The sequence below is a fragment of the Mycteria americana genome, chromosome 2 (assembly GCF_035582795.1).
Source record: "Mycteria americana isolate JAX WOST 10 ecotype Jacksonville Zoo and Gardens chromosome 2, USCA_MyAme_1.0, whole genome shotgun sequence".
Lineage (NCBI taxonomy): Eukaryota > Metazoa > Chordata > Aves > Ciconiiformes > Ciconiidae > Mycteria > Mycteria americana.
The window spans coordinates 150,255,134-150,282,619 of NC_134366.1; the positions used below are offsets into that span (position 1 = coordinate 150,255,134).

Below are 27,486 nucleotides of genomic sequence, written 5' to 3' on the forward strand. Positions count from 1 at the left end.
TCCCCATCGAGCCCTGGTGGGAAGGAATTAGCTCCACTAAAAGAATTTTGGCGGCTTTAGATTGTATTTCATACTGTACCAGGGAGAAGGCTAAGACATCTTGTAATCTTCATGCCTTGTCTGCAGTATTCTCACTGCTCGAATGAGCCCTTATGGTATATAATAACATTGGAACAAATTGAACACACTGTAACAGCTTTTATAATTTTGTCCAATTTAAACAAGCAGTCAAGTGTTGGCACTTCATCAATTTTATTTAAATATTTTCTTGAAAATACACTTGGTGGCTTTGTTTCTGCAACAGTGAGAGAAAATATGGTGTACTTCTTGAACAATAAGAATGGTTTCTGACATAATTTCTCTAGAATTTTTCTCCTTTTCGGTGTTTCTGGGATTCGCCTTTTTAGATGCTATTAAAATTCTGCTCCTCCTGCTCCTTTTGGTCTGAAAGGTCCACAGAGGGCAACAGTATGTGTGTTTTTCAGAGCTGTTCGTAGCTGCTGCTGAGACAGGCGAAGTGACTCTGGCTCCTTAAGCTCTGCTATTTCCAGCATGTTTAATTTAATGGGCATGCAATGAAATGTTATTTGTAATGTTACTTAAACATATTTGCAAGAAAACAGCAGTGACTATTCTGAGATTTTAGGATGAGAGAGGCCAGGAAAGTTCAGAGTGCTTTGCAAACCGTAGACTGAAGCTTAACTAATACCTCTAAAGCACAAGCAAGGTGATCTGCACGAAACACAGCAGTTTAATGCTTTGTGACTGTGGAGTATTAGAAATATTTCCGTCAGTGGCCTTTACATTGGATTATTTTGAGAACAGTTCAGCCCAGCGATGAGGAATGTCTGTAGCTGTGTTTTTCTACTGATAGCCAGTTTTCAGCTACTGAAAATATTTGTGTAACGTTTGTTTTGCTTTTTCATGAAGTATAAATCAAATGAAATGGGGTTTTTGAGGTGTCGTATTTTATGCCGTGGTTTTACAGTCTGAGGTGACCATCGGTCCTGAGACTGCTCCTTTATTAATTATGCAATTATCTTTCTCAGCTTTCTTTTTAAGACTTCAATTACGTATTTGTTTTTAGTTAGGGATACATCTAAACTGTGGTACATAAAGCTGTTCCTTTGCAACACTGAGTCCTAATCAAGTTTGACCAGAATGTGCAAATACAGGTGGGGAGATGAGATGGTTGGGTTTATTTGTTTGGTTTCTTTGCATGCTTTTTCACAACAGGCTTCTTCAGTGTCTGAAAGGGTTAAAAAACCATAAAGCAAGCCCTGCTAGACCAGTGCTCAGGTATTTTTGTTGAAAAAGCAAGGTATCTGATGATCACACGGATGCTTCAAACATGATTTAGACCAGTTCCTGAGGTCCTAAGCACCAGGGCTGAGTCAGCCTTCCCTGTAAACCTTCAGAAACTGAGAAAGGGGAATGAAGTGATTCTATTTGTATGATGGTATCCAGTGAACTCAGTTCAGCTTTAGGTGTTAGGGGAGAGGAAAAGGGGTTCTCTCCTATTTTTGCAGAGGGAAGGCTGGTGTGACACAGTATTTCCAGGAGAGCTGTTTCAAGGATGCTCCTTTCTGCCGGCCTCGTCAGGGAGGTTTGCTGCTGCTGCAGTGCACTTGTCTGTTAGGAACTAAGCTGTATTTGAGATTGAGCTGACCCAGGACATCAAATAACTCCCAAAAGGCGTGTGGCAACTCCTCTGTTTAAAATTCAACCAGTGACCTAAATGTGAAACTCCTTTTTACAGTGTCACTCTGAACCTTGATGGTTGTTCCTGCCTCTCTGTCTCCACAGTGACAGTGTCTTGCTTCTTTGTTACATTACACAAGAAGAGGAATTATTCTTCCAGAAACGAATAAACCAGTAGTTCACCTAACTTTAGTGTTTCTTCAGAAATCAAAAATTCATTGCTAACCCATCTATTAGTAATTTTCTTGGAGGTGGCAAACAAATACTATCATATATCATTTCTCTCCTTTTTATATTTTCATAGTGCTTCTTTATTACCTTCATCTAAAATAAGATGTATTTTGGCCCTTAGACACGGGACTTTGACATGCACCGTTTCCTTTCTTATTACGTAAGAGGTCAAATCCTTCAGTTCCACTCCTTTTTCCGGAGCATGCTGCCCACCCGTCCCTCCGTCCCCATCATCCCTTGTAGCACCGAACTCCAGTGAGAGCCTGCTGGCGTGCTTGAGCCAAATCTGCTCTTCTGCTTGGTGTCAGCCAGTGGTGTGTTTGAGAAAGTAGTGTAATGGGAAAACTCCCTGACTTGAGTTTGTCAGCTGGGCATGAAGAATTGGGTAAACTCTCTATTTCCCAAATTATAAGTAGGTAAACTCTGTTCAGTCTAGGCTGTATCACTGTTTGGAAGTGGTACTCCCCTGTGATGCATGAAGCATTGCCCCTCAGTGTACCTGCTTCCTACTCTCTGCAGACTTGAGCAGACTCTTTGGATCCCGTTTCTCAGCTTCTTTTTATAGCCAAAAGAATAAAAACTGTAAGGAAAAAGAGGAAAAATCAGATTCAGAAGTCTAGGACTTCATAGGCCAATGCTGAAAAGCCTCTGGCTTGGTCATGCACAGGTAAGGGACGTTTCACTTGACAAAGACCTTCCTATAAGATGAGGGAAAGAGAAAAAGGTTTCCTTAAAAATAGACATTAAACTTACTTCCTCACTTTAATATGTAGCATTTGTGTGACTCGTGATCTGAGATGTTTAGCGTAGGGTATCACATGGAGAGCTCCAGTTATTTGACCGAGTGACTAACGCAAGTGAAATGTCTCCTGCTTGCTCATGGGGCAAAAAGTTGGACAAAGCTCCTAAACACTACTTACAAAACTAGCTTTACACGTAGTATTACAAGTACTGAGATAATTTTAGTTACTCAGCAGTTGCTACATTTTTGTACTTGCTGAGTTCCCACTGCTCTGGGCATGTGTTGAAGCACACCACCAACACCAGCCACTATGGGCCTGGTTTATTTTTGCTTGGAAATGAGGGGTAAGGTGCTTATGGTCTACACCTATATCTTGCCTGAATCTTGATCTCAATGAGTCTGAGATATATCAGCACTGTTGTGTGATAATTAGCAACATTGTATTGCTTTTTCTAGGTCATTCATTTCCTTTTAAATATCTTGTTTTATCATTGTGAAAGGAAATATGGTGAATGAGTGTGTTCCACTGCAGAAGTCAAATTTTCTGCAACTTGGGAGGTATTAAATTAAACCAGTATGCTAAGAGAACAATTATAATTGCTTGGCACTTAAAGAACCAACTATAAGTGCTACAGCTATTAGAACCATTTAAAATCTTGATTGCAGAAAGAACTGTGTGTATTAATCTGTAAAATAATTCATCTATGCTCTAATTTATCATTGTTCCATAAAAATGGGCTTTTGAAATTGGAAATTACTCTAGAGTAATTAAATAAATTTAATATGCTACAACTTTTTATGAAGGTGGATACCTTAAAAGGCTCATAGTTTAACATAATATCTCAGTTATATTAGCCTTTCATATGACCTTTTCCGCTTTTAATAAAGTTAATAAAGTCTTTGAGACTAATTATTTAATGAAAGGACTAGTCTGTAAATTATGGTATGTTTTCTTATTAGTTGTTATTATTCTTATTATTTGACTACCAGACAACCTTGACTGTACTTTACATACAATTCTTTCCACCTTTGTTCTGCTTGGGCTAGAGTCTTGTTTTGGCATATTGGAGTATGGGACTACTTCTAATAATTAACAGGAAGCATCAGAATGGCAAATTTGTTTGTTTCATGTAGACTTGACACAGACCATGCAAATACTCAGCTGGGGTAGTACCGTTTGGGAGAGGGATGGAGTTGGGTGATTAGGCACAGTGCCTGAATGCAAATTTTACTGGTACTTTTAAGAGGGCTTCTGTCATATATTTCTCACTAGAGCATGTACATTTCTAATGTGAGGGCACAAGGCGGTCCTGTCAAGTCAAAAATAATGTGTCATCTTTGGGGCAAAACAATTCATGATTGTAGCAAATACTTGAAAACTGCTCATTCACACTTATTTTGACAAAAATGAAGACTACTTCTGAATGAACTTGCTGAAGTCTACCTTAACTATCAACTCCCACTGTTCAGTAATATGTTTTAAGAGTAATTTATTAGAGACTGATAAAAATACTAAGAAGAGAAAGGTTGACACAATCCAGGGTGAATGCTGCAATTAGTAGCAGGTAATACTAAGTGGTTTTACTTCACTCAATATTAGTGACATTTTAGTGAGAGCAACATCACAAAAGAAGTGCAGGAAGACTTGAAAGTCTAGAAATCGTACCTTACAGTGAGAAACGGAAGACATTAAATCTCTCTCCATTTATGCAAAACTACGTTAAGGGATGACTCAACTACAGCATACATATTAGGCTGGGAAACGATTTTTCTAATTACAACACCTTTTTCCCTTATTTTAAAAAATAGTCCATTAGCATTTCAGTCTATCTGAGTGTAAACAAATTCCAAGTGGAAGGAAGCAAACACCTTCCTCCAACAAGGTTAGTGAGCTACAGAAGCTCCTTGCAGACTTGGTGAATTCTCCATCATTTCGAAAGTGTAAAAGAAGACTTGGGTGTCCTTCAAAAAGTAAAGGGTAAATTCAAGCAGGAAGAATGGGCTTGATGCAGTAGTTACAAGGTGAGGTTCTTTGCCATGTGTTATGCAGAAGGTGTGATTAGACGGTAATGGGTCTTGCTGGCCTTAAAAAATATGTGAATCTGCCAGTAAATCTTACAACCATTTTCCATAATGAAATGCCTTCTTCCCCATTTAATCCTCACCTGTTTCAAACAGACTAGCTTTTTGAACATCAAAAGCTCTTGTCTTTGATTTGCACAACATTTAGATAATCCTAATTACAATTAAAAAAATAGAACTATTGTTAACTTGCCAATCCCAGAGGAAATTTGCACTATGAAACCAAAAATATTCAAGCTGAACAGCTTGAATTTCTTATTTTATTTCTAGTTATTCTCTTTTCTTCAGTATCTGTGATGCGTTTTATTTGACAAAGTTTTCTTGGCGGTCACAAGCTAAGAATTAGAGCAGATGGGTTAAGCTGATATTACATAGCACTTAAATTTATCTTTTAAAAAACTGAGGCAAGGCAGCTTTAAAATAATCTTATATGAATATTACAATAGTGTAGTTTGAAACACTGACATTCTGATTGGCTTTTAGAATCCTAGAAGAAGGAAAATTGTTCCAGTGCATTCAACACTGAACAGATACTAAATGAGCTCATTAATCTAGTAATAAGAACTTAAATTAAGGTGTTTCAAATAAAATCGTAAATTCTAATGGCTCTTTCACTTTTTGGCTAGTGGACTTCTTTCTCTTAAAGATACTTTGTCACTGTTCCTTCTGTGAATATTAGTCAGGTTGAATTTTTTCCTTACTTTTAGATGCTTAATCTTCAAAACATTACATGAGGTGGATTGGCGTAAAAGACCCTGTTATTAAATAGGTTCCTTCTGTGAGCACACAAAATTCCTAAACGTTTCAAAGATGGTCAATAAATTTGCTCCTGCCACTCACCTTGCTAGTAGGAGAATATGCTCTGTCTCAGAAAAGAAACACTGAAAATACGTAACTGAGAATCTCATTTGGATTTGGGGTGTGGTTGTTTTTATTCTGGCTGTGCCTCTGAGAGGCATATTAATTCTCTATTGTTTGCTGCGTAGGAAAGCTGAATTCTGTTTCTGTGGGTGGGAATATTCTTTTCATATGGAAGCATTTGCCATTTGTTGATCCTAAAAAAACAAGTGTCCTACATTAACACACAGAGCTTAGTGTTAACATGTTAAATAAGCAGTTTGGAAGTAGAAGTTAGTTAAGCCTTATTCCTAGAACTGTCCCTGACTTCACTGAAGCTCATGTAAATAATGAAGTAAATAGAAAAAAAAGGGGGGTTAATTTGTGTTCTGTAAGGAAGTTGGAGGTGGAAAGTGTTTGCCAATGGAAAAGTGTGAAAGTTAAATGTGATTCTCTCCACATTTTTTTTTTTTTAACCATTTTGGAATTTGACTGTATGAAAAATAAGACACATTCATAGTGTGGAAATGTTGGGATATTTCTCACCAAATGTGTAATGATCCAGAATGGCTGTTAGGAACAACAGCAGAAATATCTCTGGATTCATGGATTTCACTCCTGGAAAACAAACTGTAATGGCATCAATATTAAAAACGGAATAAAAAATAAACCGTTCAGTAGCATTCCAGGAAGACCGTGTGTAAGCTGCTCTTGATGGGAGGGACACAGGTTAAATGGATTAAGATCTGGCTTGCAGCTCTCCAAGTAGTTTCCTATATGAAGTCATATGATGAGTGTTTCTAATAGGATTCTTCAGGGCTTGGTACATCCTCAACTATTCAGAGTTTCCATTGGTGGTTTGGAATCAAGTTTAAAATTACAGCAAAACACAGCTGATGTAATTGCTGTTGGAATGATAAAGCACGATGAGAACAAGCTGATCATCCAGCCAGGGTGATTATGTTAGTGTGAGTCCACTCTGTCCACTTTGTTCACACATTTCTTGTGCTGGAGGCCCAAAAGAAGATGCAATATTTAGAAAAAATCACTTCCCTGGACCTGGTGGCTACCCTACTGCTAATGTAGCCCCATACGTTACCTTCACTGCCACGAGGTCTCACTGATGCCGCTGGTCCAGGAGGACCTGCAGGTCCTGTTCTGCAGAGCTGCTACCCTGCTAGTGCTCCCCCAGCCCGTACTGCTGCAGTGGGTTGTCCTGTTCCAGTACAGGACTTTGGTTTTGTCTTTGCTCAATTTTCTGAGGTCCTTGTCAGGCCACTCCTGGATTTTGAGCTCTCTGAACAGCAGCTCTGCCTTCCAGCATACACAACTGCACCTTCCACAAATTTAATGAAGATGAGGTCCATCGCTGTCCCCTGTGTAATTGCTGAAGATGCAAAGGGTACTGGCCTGGCATTGACCCCTGAGGGTCACACCACTCATAACCAGCCACTAGTTAGACCTCAAACTGTTGATGGCTACCCTTTGAGCCCAGCAGTCTGGTCAGTTTTCCACCCACTTTTATTCCACTCCTCCAGTCCATAATTTTCCTGGGGACTGAGGTTAGTTTGTCTGGCTTATAGCTCTCCGGATCCTGCTGCTTTTTATTTTACAACGGGCATAACATTTGCCTTTTTTCAGTCATTGGGCCTTCCCCTGATTGCCACAACTTTCCTGAGATGATAGAAAGCAACCTCTCAGTGGCATTGGCCAGCTCCCTCATGCAGCTCATCCAGTACCATTAATTTGTATTTGCCCCATTTACTTAAACAATCCCTAATTTCATCTTCCTATACCATGAGTAGTACCTGTTCCCCCTCCTCCCCAACTCTGCTGCCAGGCAGAGACCTGAGAGTTCCTTTGAAGTTTAAACCACAGCGATTACTATCTTACTATTCTTTCATTACTCATTATAGCTAATATAGCGAACAATATAGCACTTCCACGGCATTTTTTCCCAAGCAATCTAAAAGTTTTCCATGGAAAGGAGGCTGTAAAAACATCTTGACTGACTGTGCAGGGCACATTGGAGGTTTGAACCAAGTATGTTTTTGATCCAGGATCAGAAAGCTTTTTAGTGAAAGAGCTTCAGATATTACTCAGAAAACTCGTCCCTTCCTTAAGCAGCAAACTCATCATGCTTGCATTTGCAGGTGACATTTTACGTGTAAATGTCTGAGGCTTCTGAAGAATGCTTTTGATAGTAGACCGAGCTGAACAAATACAAAGCTCAGAAATCATTTATAGAGACATCTTCCTCAAAGGAGCAAGTTCAAAATTATTTCAGTGGCACTCTCTCCAGGAAATCGTTAACATTTATAAACCTCAGAATGGGAACCCTTTTAACTGTTTGTCTTCAAAACTGATTCTACAGATTTGGTCCACAATGCTACTGAATTTCTGAAGAGCAGAATTTATTGAGCACCTTTTTGCTTCCCCAGATACCTCTCTTTCCAATGAGACTATGTGTGTTTTCTTGTAATGATTCCAGCCAATTCAGCCAGAAAAACACTTAGTGTGAAAGAAACAGAATATACATTTGTATTTTGTAGTGGTACATCCTCAAGAAAGGGTCGTGGGGGGCATAGGAATGCAAGAGAGAAGGTACGGGGTTACTGTTCTGGCTCCAACATGAGCTGCCATCATCACCGAACAATTTTATGCTTCCTCAGTTTCCCTAATGATAGCAGTTACGTGAGGGGTGCTGAGGAGCTACTTTTTGTCTGTAAGGTGCAATAAAGAGGAAGGAGTCTTCAGTATCTTCCTAATTAAGCTGATCCGTCTTCTGCTGGAATCATCAGACCTTGCATTTATTTAGCACAAGAGCAGCTTTACCTGATCAGATGTTACAGATGCGTGTAAAGAAAATAGCGGTGTTATGTGGAAAGAGCTTCCTACAAATGTATTTTAGGGACACATAAACAAATCTGTCTGCAAGGACAAAGCATGCACCTCAGCGCGAGCAGCGGTTTATTCAAGTTCTCCATCGAAAGAGCCAGAAAACCTAATTAAGAATTATTATCCATCAGGGCCAGTCTGTCCACAGCTCTCGGCTGTTTGCAGTGCCCGTGACAGCACTGTCTCAATCACCATGTAGGGCTTGGAAATCCACCAAAGAAAATGGGCACTTTTCCTGTTGCTTAGCTGGCTAAACTGGATTTTAAAACAGTTCAGTTCTATTAACTATATTAAACCCGAGTAATGACCTCAGGTTTAATATAGACAGCAGAATTTTTGTAGTTGCTGCTGTTTTTAAAGAAAGCTGAAGTAAAGAAATAGCTGAAAGCAGGGATTTTCGGAGTCTGGTCTCCAGACTCCTGAGGGACTGTGGATTACTCCTAAAAATGTACAACTTCGTCTGCTTCTAAGAAGAGAGTAAGTTTGTTGTCAGTGGGCTTGATTATCCATCTGTTGTCGGTTGGGATCATCCATGTGTTAGAAAATGTTTATGGATTTTAAAATTGGAAGCAGTTGAAAACCATTAATGTGGCTTTGTGAAGGGGAAAGAAGTTGAGCAGCTTGGTTTCTCAAAGGGTAGATTCTCCATCCCTACGAGCAGAGACATGAGAGTTTAGAGTATTGGCATTTTTACAGCTATCCCCAATTCCCTCGGGGATGTGTACTGTACAAACACCTCACCTGCTGGAAGCTACTGGAAGCAATTTACAAAAGTAAATTAGAGATACAAGACAGAAAAACTAAAATTATCTGAGGATAGAGGTTATTGTGAAGAATCCTAAAGTGAAGTGGTTTTACCTAAACAAGGATTGTCTGGATTGCCTGCCTGCTTCCCCCCCTCTCCGAATCCAAACCCACAGCAACAACCAGAGCACAGTGGAAGGTGCTGGGAGCAGGCTGAGAAACGTCAATGCTCAGTTGCCCGTCTCTGAGCAGACAGATGTGGAGAAGCGAAAACTAAACTTAGCACTGGTGAAGTCACAGAAGTGATTTTCAAAATTTTTTTATTCCTTATATTCCCTAAATGGGAAACTTCTAGAGGTAGGACTTCTAGCAGCATTTTCCACACATGCATGCATTGCAGTTCATGTGAAGTATTTAGGAGCAGGGCATTCTTCTGATGTAATGTTCTTATTTCTAGGCTGTCCGTAAAATGCAGTGAGGTTACTCCAGAAGTTTGATGTTCAGTTCAATGCTGCATGCAAGGTCCGCTTGGCATAGTGATCCTGAATTTCCCTCTGCCTTGCAGGCCAAACTTGGCTGTAGTCATGGGTCCAGTCAAGCGCCAGAGAAAGAAGATCTGTAGTCTGTTAAGGAGCTATTTCATGAGAAATGTGTACAAACAGACGAGATTTCAAAGAACCACAGAGCTGGCAAGGTCTCTAGAGAGCCTCTAAACATCCTCCTTTCCAACACGGTCTCGCCAGTGCCTATGTCATTTCTTTCACATTTGTTTATGATGCTCGTGAAGACTTACTATAATGGAAACATTATAGACCAGCCGATCTGTCCCAGTGCTATTCTTAGTGCTTAGGGAGGTTTTTCTAGTACCTAACCTAAGTCTTTCCTGCTGCAATTTAAGTGCATTAGCTCTCTTTTCTTTCCCTTATAAGCCCAGAGCCATGGTTATTTCTTTCCTCTTGCAGCAGGCTTTTATGTGAAGTTGATTTTTTCCTTTCTTGGTGTAGTAGTTTATACTTGCCCCCACTGATCAACATCCTGGGGTTTTTTAAGTGTCTCCAGTTTGTGAAGATTGCTTAACAAATTCTCATCTTGCCCTCAGTGTCCCTGCTGTACATCCCTGGTTGGTGTCATCTCTTAGCGTAGGAAGACTCTACTCCAGCATTTTGGTCTATAATGAAAATATCAAATAGCCTCAGACCCCTGTGGTGCCCCACATCCTTCCATTTTTCACTCCCTAAGTACACTGTCCATCCAGTTTGGACCAACCTTATAATAGACATCATTTTCTTTGTCTCTTCTGGTGTCCTCGGTGATTAACATAACTTTGAGCATTTATATATGTTTTATAGCATCAGAAAGTTAGTTGAAAGGGAGCCATCATGTATACTGAGGACACAGACTGAGGTGCCGGATCATACTATATTCTGGTAGCATCTGGAGATCCCAGTGCTTTTGTGACTGGCATGAAAAGCATTGATCCTAGGTGTGTGTTTTGGGGTTTCTTCATAATTAGAATGCATTGCAGAAGTAGTTGCTGTTAGGTAGATTAGCTCTTTAAGCCTTTAAGGAAAGAAAGATATTGAGAAATGTTGATTTGCATAAACAAGATCTATTTTGATGAAATTGTAATGGAAAATAACAGAATGGTGAGTTCGACTAAGAATAAACATTTAGTTAAAATTTAGAACAATTATAGAAACTATTTTTTTAAGGGTTTTATTTCACATATGTATTAAGTCAAGAAAATGTGCATGATTGGAGTATTTGGTTTTACTGTTGTACTTCACTTTGTGAGAAAAGTTTGGGGTGCCTTTTATTTTCTTTGAGTTGGGAAAAGAGAAAAGCAGAATTGTGTCATTTGCTGCAAAATGAAAAGCCCAGCTTTTCCCAGCTCTGCCTTTTGTTGTCTGCCTGTCTTAAAGATTCCATGAAACTGCAGTTCTTCGCATCGTGTATTACTGCAACAAGATAATATGGGTTACAAATTATTAGTTTAATCAAAGCAAACCAGTCCTTATACTGTACAAGCTACTCTCTGGAAATTGATGCAGACCAACCCAGGCTAGTTCCAGCTTTTATCAGATTGTCCAGTCATGTCTTTAGGTGAAAGCCACCACCAAAACTATCATCATCTCTGGAAAAAAATGAAAAGTGCATAAGAGGTGTATATGAACAGCACAGAAAAGGTGAATAGTTATACTCTATAATATTATATTATAGGCAGTGCCCTATTACATTATAGCGAGTAACAATACACCTTTTATAATATACCTGGAGGATCAGAGCATCAACACTAACCAGAGAACAGACTTAAGACAAAAGGACACACTTCTCTGGACAACACATAACTGAATGGAGGAAATCAGCACCACAAGGTGTTTTGGCGACCAGGGTCAAACATAAATTTAAAAAGGAAGGACTACTGCATGGGAGAAAGGTCCAGCAAAGGCTGTGCAACACAGTGATATGAATGCAAGTTCCTATTCAGAAGGTCTGTAAAACTGTTGATGGCTGGACACATATGCTGAAGGAAGAGACTCTGTTTCTCCCATTCTTTCTCAGAACATTGGCTGCTACCAGAGGCAGGGTAGCAGGCTGGCTGAACCTTTGGGTTTTTTCCCAGTTCAGCTGTTTTTATTTCTAAGTAGCGCTAGTCTGCATATAGTCTAAATATTGCTAAATAATCCAGGTAGCCAGGCTCACAGAACTCTTTACTGTCAGTGACCTTTTAGGTGCAGGAATGTTCTGCATGTTATTTGAAGTGTTAGATGTAAATTATGATGCAGTCTTTCCTTTGAGCCTTTGTTTCCGTATGATATAAATCTGAGGCCCTCGTCCTGCAGCTGGGTGCCTGCGGCTTCCTGCTGCAGCACTTGGCCCGAGCTGAAAGGCAGTGTAAGGCAGATGGGAAAGGAAAGGGGAGAGGGAAGATGCCGTGGCTGGGGTAGTGCTGTGTGGAGTCTTAGGCTTTCAGCTTTCCAGGCTAGCTACTGTCAAATGTGAAAGCATCTTTTAGTTGGTTTCCAGATTTAGGCCAGAGATAAGCAGGAAATATTAATGATACCAGTGATCGTTATTGACTTCTTGCACATTATTTCTGTTCTGTGCTTTAAAAACGCTAACCAAATCTGCAAGCTGATGAGATGTTGCAGCAGCAGTCCTTTGCTTCCAAATTGCAGAGACTCTGAAATAAGCTGAATGGGTTTGAAATTAAAAAAAGAGTTGTTAGTGTCTTTTCATTTGTATTTCAGAGCAGAATTAAGGTGCCGTGTATGCATAGCATGTACAGATGTCACCAAAAGAAGTCTTTAGAAAAATACTGAAGGCTGGGCAGTTGCTGGTGTTTGTAGCACTCAGGCTTTAACTGGTGCATCTCGCAGACTGACTTGGGTCCTTGCATTAATAGCAGCCCCTGGAGAAACAGGCAGCAGTCCTGTAGGCTGCAGTATGTACCTACACAGTCTATACCAGTTTCAAGCAAGCCATAGCACAGTCTCATTTTGTCGTCTCCGTTCACAGCCTGTATGCAAAAAGCTGCAGAAATAGATGACCACTAATGGCTAAAATCCCTAGTATTGGCAGAGCCCAAGTTAATTCTTGGGGTGTTTTTTTTCCCCATGCTGGGCAGGTTCCTAAGCTGTTTGCACAGAAATGTCACTGCCAGCCTTGAAAATTGTTACTAGCTCTCCAGCTGCCGTTACTCCGGAGCTCGTAGCTTCCAGCAGCATGAAGGAGATCAGGTCTGACAGGGCAGCTCTGGCTCTCTCGCTGTGCTGGAGTGCGAGAAGCACAGGATGAACGTGTCAGGGCTTCGACACTCCGCTGCAGCAGCTTGTTTTCTTGGCCTGAACAATTTTAGCCCTTCTGACTTCTAGCTAAGAAACAAATTTCATTGTGCAGCTAAAACTAATCGGCAAGTTTTAGACATCTTGATCTTGAAAACATCCCAAATTATACACGTCTTTAATTTTAAATCCCTAAGATGTGCTAAATGGGAAGCATTGAGGAAAGTTAATTAGTCTGCCTGCCTCTTCCTTTAGTTCCTAATTACTCTGGGTACTTTTCTTGTCCACCAAAACCTGCTGGCTAGATTTTAGGGCAGATGTTAATGTGCAGTTACAATTAAAAGCACATGCACTGGATGCTGTTGAAGCCTCCAAGTGCTCTGCATTTATGTCTTTTATTTCAGGATGCTTCAGGGAAAGAAGGGATCATCACACAGTCAAAAATGTCATTTGCTTGCTTTCTTCTTTTCCATGCAGCTCCTCTGTTTTGGTCAGACAGGTAGCTGCCAGGAAATCTATTAATGGTAAAACGATTTCAAGACATGGTGCAGTGTTTTTGAGAACATTATCTTGGAGTCTGTAAAAACTTTTTCACTCGGTATACTCAACCTAGCAACAATTTCATTTTGCTATCCCTTGGCCCAAGTAATGACTTCAAGTTTCTGATTAGAGAGCAAGTGGGAAGGGACTGTGCATGGTCCTTGGGGCCTGAGCTAAGAGAGCACTAACAAACACTCCTGTAATAATTTAACAGGCGTGAGAACTCCTGCCTGCCGAGCCAGCTCTCCTGCCTCTGTGGAAACGGGCAGGATGGCTCCTTTGCCCGTGTCTTGTGTCAGTCCTCCCCAGCCGGCCGTGTCTTGGCTTCACCTCCCCAAGCTGTGCAAATCATGGCTTGGGCCCCTCTCTCAGCCCTCCTTATGGCTTACCTGGGCAAAAACATCTGCCTCCCTGTTTTAGGTGTAGAGCAGCCTTTCTGCGGTAAAAAAATATGACAGTATTGAATACATGTCGCCGTCGTGGATAGCGTTATTACATGCCTTTTGCTGCTTTTCTCTCATCATTCTCTTCTCCTTCTTGATTTGCAGTGCATTTTAAATTCATTGAGACAGGAAAAGGTGTGATTGCTCTTTCACTGTTTCAAGAAGAGGATATTTGGCTGCTCCATTTGCTAAAATAGATGGCTGTAAAGGCACTCTGGGTGCCTCTTCTAATTCCAGATAAGCCTTGGGCTCTCGATATGCAGTGCAAGACAGAATCTAATTATTGAAGTAATTATTATTGCCTCGTCTGCTACACTGTGTTTTTCCAAACCCAGAGACACCTTTGGAGTCACAGCTGTGGACCCTGCTGGCAGCGGTGGGACGTGATGGCAGTCTGTCAGCCAGGGAATGATTTAACTGTACTTACCTGGAATGAGTTACTTATTTAAAATCTCACTTGTCTATTTTTTGACCCTGAAAAGAATATGTGACGGCAGAAAGTTTTCCCTTCTTCACTCAATGCATTGTGATTTCAATGGCTGCATTTCTGAAAAGGTGGTGCTTTTTTTTCACCTCTTCTGAGGAACCTGATAGTAGATAAGTCTGAGGTTGGGCTACCCAGGACTAATAAGACCTGCTGGGTTTTCTTCTGTGTCAGGCCTTGTAGGAGTGGGAAATGGAAACTATTCAACCAATAATCATGCGAGGCTATTTTGCACCGATGGATCTTAAAGAGAGAAAAATCAGCCTCTTTTTCTTTACTGTCAATTCCCTGTCAGTTTTAAAGAGAAGATGTAAAAGTAAAGTGAGGATGTAAAAGTAAACTAAGTATTGGCCAGAGTATAAAAATTTTTCATTCAGGTGTTATTTTTAGGTAAGACCTTTAGTTCCAGTTTGACTGAGTAGTCATTGCAGTCCTTTTAATTTTGCAGCATGCCATTCTATTTAGCAAATGTACATTTGGCTCCTGAAAGATTTTAAATTACATGTGAGTTGGTATATGTGTATGTGTATGTATATGTATATCTATATGTATGTGTTTGCTGTGTAAAAAAAGTCTTCAATTTATGTATTTGAAAGGAACCAATTGTCATATCTAATCTTTTCCAATGAAACCTTAGTATTTTTAACTTTTTGATAGACTGTAAGGTTCATCTATATTCTTAGACTTCTCTTAATGATGAACATAGAATAAGAAACATTTTAATTGATTTATGAAGTGTATATTAGTATAGTAATCAAAAGAAATGCAGATTGGTAAGGATAGAGATCTAAATCCATCTAATCTGGGTTTAATGCCCCAAGTGCTGGTCAAATTGGATTCTGGTTATGAAAACTTGCATTTGGGGAGCCTCCTATGAAAGGCAAGTGTACCAATGGAGAGATTAAGATTTTTTGAAGGAATGTATTAAATTCTAGCTTCTTTCTATTAAAATCGTTATAATCATTCAGTAATAATCTTGCATAGATCATATCACTTGTTCTAGGCTGCTAACAGTTGTCATCACTGGCTCTTTTTCCCCTTTGCATTAGGCTATAGGTGGTGGTTGCATGTAACACCATAAACAGCTTTACAAGAGAGTGTTTGCGCTTGATTTCAACTACATCCAAATAAGAATGGCTTTGATTTATACAGTTGTAAACACTGTCCTAAGTTTTAGCATGGTCACAATATATCAGAAGGAAGGTAGGGAGTGTTTAAACTAATAGAGGTTTGTTTACTCTGTATTGTGTAGAGTCTGGTCACTGTTACCAAATTATCTGCATTTGTTGCATCATATGTGAAGTGTCGTGCCATTTGGAGCTGCTGTGAAATTTCTGTCAAAGCTGCACTGAGCAACACAAGCATATAATTTAAAACAGGGCCTTGGACTTTTTTATTCCCATATGGTCAAAAATATGTATTGGTTCTTGATTTGTGCAATAATGTGATTGTGATGGAGATAGTCAGATGGCATCTGGAAGAGGATTTTCAAAGCTACGCTCACAGCTCGGCATTCAGGGCAGCTGGACACGGTGGTGCCTTGTTCTGCTTCTGTAAAGTTTCACCCAACTAGTCTTTGCTTTTTTTTTTTTTTTTTTTTTTTTTTAAAAATGGGGCCTTCACCCATATAGATTTAATTTGAATGAAAACAAAAAAATGCCTCTCAAATTAGTAAGAAAACAGCATGTTCTGTGCATGGTAATACAGAGAATGCAGTAAGCCTGTCTTTAAGGCAAATGCTATTTCCAGTTACTGGTATGAGTGAAGCTCTGTCGCTGAAAGCAAGCAGTTTAACCTTTCAACTTAAAATTAATTGTCAGCTTCTCTTAGTGTTCTTTCTAAGCTTCTATGATTTCTGTTTCACTCTTAATATATTTGCATTTTGACAAGTCACTCCTTGTGTTTGCACCATGGCAAAACAGCTATCACAGCAACTCTAATTTACAGGTTGGAAGAACCATGCTAGTTAGGGACATTGCTTTATTTACTCTGTCATCTTCTAGGATGAGTTCTGCTGTGTGAATTAGCCAGAGCCCACATACAGTTAGTAATACAGTGCAGAGTCAGAGCAGGTGTAAGGAATTTCTGTCCTTCCCTCCCTTTAATTTCTCCTTTTCTTTTCCGAATGGGGCCCCATCTAATTTCATGAAGCGTTAAAACAGAGAAAGATTCTGAGATTGCAGACAACAGTGTTGCAGCAGGTTTCTTCATTGTACCTTAATTCCTCTTTTTTTGTTAAAGTATGTTGTTTCTTTGCAGCTTTGCTGACAAAAATATGCAATTTATTGCTTAAGAACATTGAATCGTTAGAATTGCTTATTTTCCTTGCTGCTACTTTGTGTTCACAGCCTGTGGGACAACAGGATCTGTAGACCAGAATGGGAAGGATTACTACAGCTTTGTTTCAGAAATGGCTCAAAACTCCCAGATCGGAACAGCCTTGAACCTTGTGATAAGATCAGATCTGAACTTTGTTTCAAGTACCTCTCTGTTTTTCTATTAATAATGAACTAGCTAAATATACACTAATTTGTAGATCAAATGAAAGAGGTATTTCATCACCAATATCTGGAGCATCTATCATTTATTAGGAAATAACTTATGTTGGTTTAAAACTCAAGTATGCATTAATCAGAGTAACAACAGATATTTTGAAGGATATTTTGTTATCGTAGTCATAGTATTCTTTCAGCCTTCTCTAATGGTCCTACATCTAAAATCCACTGTGACCTTGAAGAGTTTGATAATCTCAATGGGGTATGACAGTAAAGAGACAGTAAAAAACATTGCTGATCCTGTTGGTGTGGTTGTATAAATGCACAGTTGCTGTTCATGTGATATAAAATATAACAAACTTGTATTTTGCTTAGGATGTGGTTTACTTACAGTAGGGTGACCATTTGTTTTTTCATAACTAGGTAAGCACCAGGATGGTCATTAACAGGCTTTGTTCACCATCTGGGCAGAAGAGAGCTCTGCTTAGTTGAGTCCTATGAATATTGGTATTTCTCGGAGTCAGCTACCTGCTGGGCAGGGCCCTACAGGAACTTTGTGATTAAACATCCAGTTGTGATCCTATCTGGGAGGGGAGGTTAGAGCCCGAAGGGAACTTCAAGGGAAAGCCACATGTTTCCTCTCCATCTCCAGCATCCTCTGGGAAAGCAGACCTAAAAGCTTGCATAAAATTGGATTGTGAAATAGCTTGGCTTAGGAAATAGCTTAGGAAATAGCTCCATTGATTTGTAAAATACATGGAAGCTTCTTGAACTGATTGAAATGTAAGTGAATGCAGTTACTGCAGACAGAAATGCTGCTCAAAATCCCAATATGTGGGTCATTCTCACAGTTCCCTCTCCCCACATCTGACCTTCAAACCGTCCAGGGGGTGCCCGTTTCCACCAAATTTCTGGGGTGGTTTGGAAGCTGTTGGCACAGGGTGGAGCAAGTGTCTACCGCTGGGTGTTAGCAGGAAGCTCTTTCGCTAGCAGAGGACGGTGAAGAAAGCACTTCAATACTTTGGGTTTCTAAGCAAGTTTATAACATCAGCTACGTGGTGCAGTCATACAAAGAGTATAGAGACATACAGAAATGCATTTGATTAGGAAAGATAGTTTACATGGGTCCAAGTCTTATCAAGTACTTCACTTGACCCTCGTGGGTGACATTTAAAGCTTAATGGCATTAAAATAAATCACATGCTCAAACTTTAACGGCTTTGCTGAGCTGAGGCATAAACAAACACATAAAAAAAAGAATTCTAAATTAGAGAAATTGTCAATTTTGCAATGACTCTCATACCTCTCACACGGTGTTTAAAAGAGAATGCAAAATATAAAGGATTTATAAATCCAACAACCAGTTTTAAACCTATCAACTTTGTTAATTAGTCTCTACATAATATATGTAGCCACATACCTCATTTTAAATAAAGCACAAATGAAATAAACTATATTAAAATATACAGAATATATACATACGTATACAGACATCTAATACAGGTATAAAACCTTTCTAAAATTGAAATGCCCTAAGTAGGGAATCCGCTAAATAGGGATCTGTGAATCACTGAACCAGGGTGGTCACAGAGCCAAGAGAAGGGCTGCAAAGACAGAAACAACAAAAGTAATGGAAGAGTCCATGTAGCCTTTGAAGAAAGAAGTCATGCCTCACCAATCTAGGAGGGCTTTTTCAGAGGCGTTTATAACCCTTTTTGTAGTTGGATCTGGTCAGCAAAGTTGAGTCTGGTCAGCAGTTTGAGTCTTCAAAAGCTCCTGGATCAAAGACCTTTAGAGAAATAAGCTACTGTGAGATAAGAGGTGTTTTCCTCTTGTAGAGTAATACCTGATTAAAAGAAGGTAGAAATAAATTGTCAGTCTTCATAATGGAGAAAGGCTTTATTAGGCTGCCTAGCCACCTTTTTTTGGGACTTTGGATGTTCATCAAATTCAATGTTAGCTGCAAAGGGAGTGAATAGCAAGTTGGCAAAGTTTGCTGATGACTACTTCAAATACTTAATTTCAAAGCTGATGCTGACTGTGAAAATGTGACAGTAATCTCATAGTAGAAAATGTCTAAGTAATACAACAGCCAGCAACATTTTGTTGTCAGTAAATGCAGAGTAACGCAGTATATGTGCTATGCATACATGACAACAGGATCCGGACGAGTTATTTTCAAGAAGAAAGATCTGGGAATCACTGGGGATAATTGTCTGAAATTGTCAACTCAGTAACCAGGAATGGTAAAAACACAGTGTTTTGTGCTACTGGGGAAAGAAGAGCGAAGGAACAGAAAGCATCCTTAGGTAATGTGTTGTGGTACGCCGCAGTCACATCATGAGTCTGTTCACATGCTGGCATTTGTGGGCAGTTTGGGCTTCTTGTCTCAGGAATGGTGAAAGAGAATTAGAAAAGGGAGAGGAAGAGTCACCAGCAGCCTGCATCCTCAGAGTTATTAAATAGTTTCCATATGAGGAGGATTCTTCACCTTGGAAAAAAGCTGCGGAGGTAGGGTGTGATAAAAATGTATTAAACCATCAATGGTATGGAGAACATGAACAAAGAAAGGCAGGGTGCTACTTCTGCAGCTGACAAAGCGAGAACTGTAGTGTGCCCACATGAAATACTCGGGCACACAGTGCATTTTCTCAGGAAGCTGTGGTGGGCAGAGGTGTAAATAGGTTCAAAAATGGGATTAGTGAGCCTGTGGAGGATCTCTCCATCAGAGGTAGCCAGCCTGTAAGTGTGGGGTTGTGTTTGGGTGGTGCTTGGCTGTTCAATACCCAGGTAGGAAGACTCACCCTTTTCTTTTCTTTTTAAAAAGAAAGCTTTGCTGATTTAAGACAGAGGGTGGATGAGTGGAGGAAGAGCTTCCAGTGCCTTTTACTGTTGAAGCTTCATCTGTTTGTTGGGCTTTTTCCAGTCAAGGGCTGTTTAGGATATTATTTTGGAGTCTAGTCAACCTGTGCTCTATGGAGTAGAACAACTTCCTTCCCTGAGACCTCATTTCACAGGATTTTATGCGAGTTTAGATTGAATCCCCAGCTGTCACCGGTCCTCTGCCGCAATAAGTGAAAGGTTAATGCGTTGCAAAAGTAACTGTGATAATCCTGAGCTGTAATTTAGTCTGTTTAGTAGATCCAGAGGATTAATTCTCAAATGCATTAAGCAAAACAAGAAATAATGCATACTTCATATTGTCTCCCTTACACTGTAGTCTCATTTAATTAGCCACTGAAACAACCGACTGAAAGCTTTCCCTCTGCCTTGTTTTTTGAATTATGAATTTTAAAGACTTTTGAGAGAATGACTCAGGAGGTGAAACAGCAGGGCTTCTGATGTTATTTATAAGCTCTGTACTGGAAACTATTTCAGTGTCTGCAGCCATGAAACTCAAGCAACTTAGCCTGTAATTTCATCATTTGAGACTAAAATGACAGGAGAACTAATGCTGTCAGCATCCAACTAAACAGCATTACCATTCTCCATTGCCTCTGCTTACTTGAAAAATGGATAATGAAATAACTGGCATTAAAGCCAGCTATCAACTACAGGTTATCCCACGAAAGAAGAGGTTAATATGTGCACCAAAGTGCATGCAATATTTATGGACATATGCGTACCCCCACACCCCCGTTTCATAGGAGCACAAAGCTGAGTTAGCACTCTGGTATGAGGAGGGGAATGCTTCTTGTCGTCAGTATTTTATGCTTTCCTGGTACGTAGCAGTTTTTAACTGCACAGAAGGTTGTGATGCCTCTTTTTTTCCTAATTCCAAGTACTCAGTGTAAAGGAAAGGGACATATATATTTCATCAGGTCTTGCTTTATTTCCAAGGCATCGTAGTTTCTTAGTACATTCCTGAATAGTGTCATTGGCATTAAGAAGTCCAAGGTTGGAATAAACTTGATAATGAAGTAAAGGAGTTTTTCTTTTTTCTTTTTTCTTTCTGGCAAAAGCAGGAAACAAAAGCAATCTTTAATAGATGGGAAAAAAAAAGGAATCTGTCTTTTGTAGCCAGGAAAATCACTGTGGAAATAAACATAAGTTTTCAGATCAGGTGTTTGCGTTGACATCTTTCTACAAAGCAGTACATTTGATAGTATGCAGATTTGTCTTGACAGGGAGATGAAGCTTGAACACATAGGTACTTGGAAGATGCAAGAGATGCACATATAAGTTACCTTGCAAAGCCTTTTTTTTAGTTTCGTAAACTCTTGGAAACATTGAGCAAAATACCCCTTGTTAAGGCATTTCCAACTTTGCTGTTAGGAGATGGTACAGCTTGCTCAGCAGGGCACTGGCCTAGGCTCAGATGTCTGGCATCTATTCCTTTCTCAGCTGCTGTGAGAAAATGAATGTGCCATTTCATCTCTGCGTGCCTCTCTCATCCTGCAGTCCCTCTTGTCTGTTTAGAGTGTATGTTCTTCTGAGCTGGAGTCTTTTTTATTTGGAGAGGTATATATACTGTGTAAAATAATGGAGTGGCAATTCTGTCAGCTTCTCTAGGGACTACTGTAAAATGAAACCTAAAAAAGTTATACATTATTGTAATTCATTAGCATATTAACTTCACTATATATGGCAATGTACATGTAGAGGTCAGTATTCCAAAGATCTAACTGTAATATTGAAGACCCAGCACATCCAAGAGAGGTTACACAAACAGTGGGGAATTTCCCGTCGTATTTGAAAGTTTCATGGAATAGTTGTTTTGCAAAGTTTACTTGAAAGCAAAGACAACTGGGAAACCATTGATAGGGCTGTACAGCAAACGTATACCGACTTCGAGACTCACATTTGGCTTCCTTTGGCAACTAAATGCTATTTGGGATATATAGAAAAGAAAAGAAAGAAAATGTAGGGAGGAATGTAGTGCAAAATGTTTTACACTGAAAAAATACTCAGGAGTTACTATCTACTTTCCCCCTTGAAGATATCTGTGTTTTATGGAAACTGCCTTTGTAATAATTCTGATAATCAATAACTAATTTTCCAGTCATTGTTTGCACAAATGACAATAATTTTAATGCTTAAATATCTGGCAGTAGAGTTTAATCTAATGATGACTTATCACAGCAGTGCCTATGAAGGCAGTAGTGCCTGACGGTGATTGACAAGAAGCAGTGGTCATGATTGACACACTCATCATTCATTTTGTGGTTCATTCATCCTTTTATCTCAATAGCAGCATTGCATCTTCTGAAGTTGGCAAGACAAAAATGTGGCAGACAGTTTATTAATGTGTGAAGAATTGGTGTTTAATGTGGACATGTTGTAAGGCAGGTAAATAGTCTGGTCATCAGCTAATTAATATTCACATTGTGCATTTCATGCTGAGATCAGAAGCTAGAAGGGATGGGCTGTTTTTCAGAATTCCTCAACGTGTGTTTGTGGATTTTCATCAAGATACCCTTGCACAGCTGATTACTGAAAATACATTGTCAGTATCAATTACCAAAGCAGCTGCTTTTACCTGCCTTATGCAGTGCATCAAATTGTGTATGAAATAGCTGGTTATGCAGAGACTCATGAAATGAGTTCAAGACATGAATGAGCTTGGCATGAAGAATTTGTTTATGGTGTGTCAGTTATAAGAGGTGTCTGAAAGAGCCAAGGAAATGGCACCATGGGTTAGAGAGTCCCACAGAAGGGTTGAGATTGGCAGGCACCTCTTGAGATCATCTCGTCCAACGCCCCTGCTCAAGCAGGGTCAGGTGCAGCAGGTTGCCCAGGACCATGCCCAGTCAGGTTTTGAGTATCTCCATGAACGGAGACTCCACAACCTCTCTGGCAACCTGTGCCAGTGTTTGACCACCCTCTCGGTGAAAAAGTGTTTTCTGGTGTTCAGATGGAATTCCATGTGTTTTGTTCCGTGATCATTGTTGTGTCCTGTCAGCTGGCACTGCAGAGGAGAGCCTGGCTCCCTCTTCTTCATTCCCTCCCATGTGGTATTTATACACGTGCATAAGACACCTCCTGAGCCTTCTCTTCTCCAGGCTGAACAGCCCCAGCTCTCTCAGCCTTTCTTCATATGAAAGATGCTCCAGTCCCTTAATCATCTTAGTGGTCCTGTGCTGGACTCCAGTAAGGAGCTCCAGATGGGTAGATGGAGAGATGCCATTTCTGGAGATGGTGCCCCCCGTGCAGTGGCACAGGAAGTAGCGTATCTTACTCCTGCTCCATGAGGTAGCCACCGTCTGGGGCTAGGAAACAAGGTCCTGATGGCATGTTCATGACAGTGCCTTGGGCACAAACAGGACAAACAGAGAGGGTGGCAGGGATGGCAATGGTAGCAGCAAAAGGTTGACAGACAACAGTTGTTACGTTTGGTTGCTGCTTCTGGTAACAGTGACTGTAATTCACATTAACAAAACAAAAAGCAGTGGACTGCTTTGGTGCAGTTTTATACCATTGCATTATTTTTCTCACTACTGCATGACAGTGAACCAATTCGTGAAGAAACACTTGCACTTGGTGGCAAAGCTTGGAAGATGGCAAGTCTTAAAGGAAGGTGCAGCACTTGGGGGAGGGAGAAGGGGTAAACAGTATTTATATTTGAATGGTGTGTAGCAGGCCTGCAATACCTAGGATCAATATGTTTCCTAGGAGCTGGATTTGATCACAGGACACCTGCCTGCTGTGCTAAGGGTACCCCTGTGATTAATGATTTTGTCAGCTCAGGTGACACCAGTATCACCCCAAGTCCCCCAGTGCCATTTGGGTTTTCAAGGCATTTGGTCACAAAAGAGCATATGCTGGTTGTGCATATTTTAAAAATTGTTACATTTACGGAGTTGATCTGTTTGGCAAGTGCTGCCCTGCTTTATAACCTGAGGACAAAATCGGTTTCATCTGCAGCCTGCTCAGCGTGCAAACTCACTAATAGGTCAAGTGTAAGGAAACAATCTCAGGAAGAGTCGAAAGCAGAAAAACAAAACAAAATAAAAACCCACGACCTCCACAACAAAGAAACCAGAAAGCCCAGCCTGACAAGTCAGTGAGTTACTGAGTGTTTGCCTCTGACCCTACTTATGCAACTATTTCCCACAAATGGCAAGTAAGGTGGTGCCTCGCTGTGACAAGGAGAACCCTGCTTTAAGTTCCCGAAACACACACATCGTGCTACTGAATAGCGGACTGCTTGGCCCCAGCAGCTGTTCCAGACATGAGATATATCTTCTCTGGCCCCTCCGTCAGACCCATGCCAAGGGATCCCACCAGGCACGTGAGGGATCGCAAGTGGCACTAAATAGCTGCCGTTAGGGTAACTGAACTGGACCACTGTACTAAAGAGGGTTTCCTGCCACTTTGTAATGGAATGATGAATTATCTCTATATTATCTTATTGAAGCTGTAAATGATTAATTATTTTCAGTTTTTAATTTCCAGTATTTTTGATGCATTGAAATAATAAGTACAGCATTTTTGGCAGAGGTTTTTAACATTCCCCGTTTCCATGCCACAACATCTACTACATCCAGCTAAAAGCAGTTTCTCACTGAATTCCTTATTGGCCAGCAGTGTTCTTCATGTGATTTGCATCACTGTAAATGTGAACAGACTGAAAAAGGACAATTAAAGAGGGTTGTTTGGCAAATGTCCCTTTTTTCTTTATGGGTGTTCTTGCTCTGCAAACAGAGGAAAGCAGCAAAGCACATAAAACGTGACAGTGGAGCACCCAGCCTGTCACTCGTTTTTGTGTTTGAGTATTGGTTCCACCAAGAAATCAGAATTAAATATGTGATACATGCCTACATAACACCTCCCATCTGAGGATTTTTAAGTACTTAGACCTTTCAGACTCTTGTAAGGCTGTATACTGTCCCCTTTCTAGGTGGCTAGCATGGAGACGAGTGAATAATTTGTAGCACGTCTACAAGACATGGCTACTCTTGTGTTTTACTTGACTGCTAGCTTATGTAGCTGGCAAAAATAAGCCTCTGTTTGTTACTGGCTGTTGTTCCTGAGAGAAATGTTACCTAATAACAACAAAAAAAACCCCCGTAGATCAATTTTAGGTGAAAGAACAAAATGGTTAGCAATTGGAGTTTTAAAACTTGTGTCTAGGTGAATTTTTCCAGTTTCTTTCAAGCTTCTGGAAGTGGCATGTTTGGCTTCCAGGCAAATTTTGTTTGAGAAGGGCTAATAATACAGTGACTATCAAGGATCCAGTTTGGTCAGCCAGCTGATGTACTTTGAAACCTCACTGTTTGAAGCGTTATGCAGAGTTCTTCTCTCCCTGCCCCTGCCTTCTGTAGGATGGCTGTTTGTGCTCACAGCATTACTTCTTGTGTTAGTTTTTTAGAAAAGGGGTTATAGGATCCCACAGACTTATTTAGGTAACCCAACATGACTGCAGTCCGCGGAGCCCCGCAGAACTTCCCTCTTCATGGTCATCTGCAGGAGTTGATCTCAGTCCTGGATGCATTTACTGGCGAAAGGGCACTATTCGGTGTCTTGCCGCAGCCTGGCGACCTCTGGAAGCCATAAATATCTCTGGGCAGCTAACACCAACATGGAGGAGTCTCAAGTTTGGAGCAGGAGACATGAAAATTGCTTGCAGTCATATCTGTGCCCCAGGGTGTTCCATGTCTAGAGGCTTGCATGGGGCCCTCAGCTGTAAACTGTTCTTGTGCTCAAAGCCAAGAACATGGATTTTCACTTTTGTTTCTAATTACGTAGGATAAAACTGCTTTCTTAGGGTCTTTTCCTTAGTCTCACAAGATGTTTACAGGTCACTGACTTCAGTGCTAGCCCAAGACATGAAAGAGACAGCACGGCCAGTTTAGGAACCCTTCAATATTCTCTCTACTCACACACTCTCATGTTTCTTGCGCAGTGATTGCTTGATGCCAAAGTCAGATCATTTTCTGATTTTTAAAATCAATTTAGAGAAACAAATCTGTTTCAGCATTTCAGGGAGTTAAACATTACAAAGCAAAGGATGTTTATCCTTGTTCCATTCACAGAGATAAAATTCTACTCTGTAAATCCATAGTTACTGTGAGTAGTGAAATGTCTATGACAAATTCCAGGCAACCAATTTTTGTCTTGAGTCTTATAAAAGTGCTCAAAAAATTGTAATGGGTTTGCCTCAGTGGCTTAACTTGTAATGTGTCTGTAGTGCAGAAATCCATCAGTTAAAGAATTTATCATAGTTCAACCCTTTTATGGTTGTATATATTTAAAAGAATTCAGAATCAATTTTTAAAAGTGAATATAAGTTGACATAAATTCAATGCTAAAATTATTGAAACATAACTCAGCACCTGTAACCTACCCAGTGACTTACTTCTATGGGATTGCATTGCTTCAAGTCAGTAGCAAACAAGTCTCTTAAGAGCAAGAAGAGCCTCTTAAAATAAAATCAATCACAGTACTGTATAACCATAGTCTACAGCATTTCATCTTTCTGCGTATCATCTCTCTTATGAAGGGATCTTCATTTGGATGGAATTATAAAATGCATTACCTCTCTTTTCCTTCTCTCTAAAATAGCAGTGAAAAAAGCAGTCGAAGTCAGTTCCTATTACAGCAATAGAAACATGCCTGTTAACCACAGTGAGAGCTGGACTCTGTCCTGAATGGCTATATGAGTGATCAAAAGATACGTATTATAGGAAGGTACAGTTATGCTGTGAGAAATTTTGCTTTCATTCTCTTCAAAAGCTTCAGGAATCTCAGGAAAACCAAGAAAAATCGTAACAGTAAGTCTTATGATTACACATGAGTTTATGAAAGCCCTCATCATCTGATACTGATTTCTGCTGCGTGTAAATAAATATATGAATAATTTATTTAATTCATCTTTATAATCAAACAATCCTGGTTTTTTTCTGCCTTACTTGGCATGGTAGGAGTAGCCTCAGTCTGTGTTTCCGCCTGGGGCCCATAGCTCTTACTCATGAGTTCACATCAGTGCTTGTTCTCTGGGTTGGATGACCAAGCAAGGAGGGGATCCTGTTGTGCTAGGTGGGAGCTGTGCGTTTCCTAGCCCCAATCAGCAGGCAGGCCAAGGGGAGCAACACAAAGGAATTGCAAGCAGTGAATCAGTGTGGTGGGGGAAAACGTCATATTTAGTTATTTTCAAAATTTGGGGTGGCGTTCTGTTATGATGAGAGGGTTGTTGAGATTAAAACAAAGCAGATGGAGGCTGATAAAACCAGAGAAGAAGAGGCAGAGGTAATAAACTGGGAGAGAAGAAATTGCAAGGGGATGGGGAGTCAGAGAAGATCCATGGGGACCAGGCAGAGAATGGCCAGAGTGAAAATACCCCACTGGTGTCTCTGCTGCAGCGCCCGGTGGGGCAGCAGCTTTTCCTGCTCCTCTTGGCTTTGGTCTGCCTTGGGACGTTGAGTGATGCCTCACTGGCATTATTTGTGCTCCCTGAGCCCACCTGGCTTGGGGAGGAGTAGTCCTTTCCCTGCCTGTGTGCCCTCAGAGGGAGTCAGTTGTTCCTGAATGGGAAGAACTGTGGTTTCACCTAACTTGCTTCTGC

The 27,486-nt window shown here is 40.3% G+C and overlaps 1 protein-coding gene across 6 annotated transcripts in view; it reads left to right on the forward strand.

Moving 5' to 3' along the window:
- CPQ (carboxypeptidase Q) overlaps positions 1–27,486 on the forward strand; it is a 211,039-nt gene that overhangs the window by 144,906 nt on the left and 38,647 nt on the right. The gene's annotated exons all lie outside the window — the stretch shown is intronic.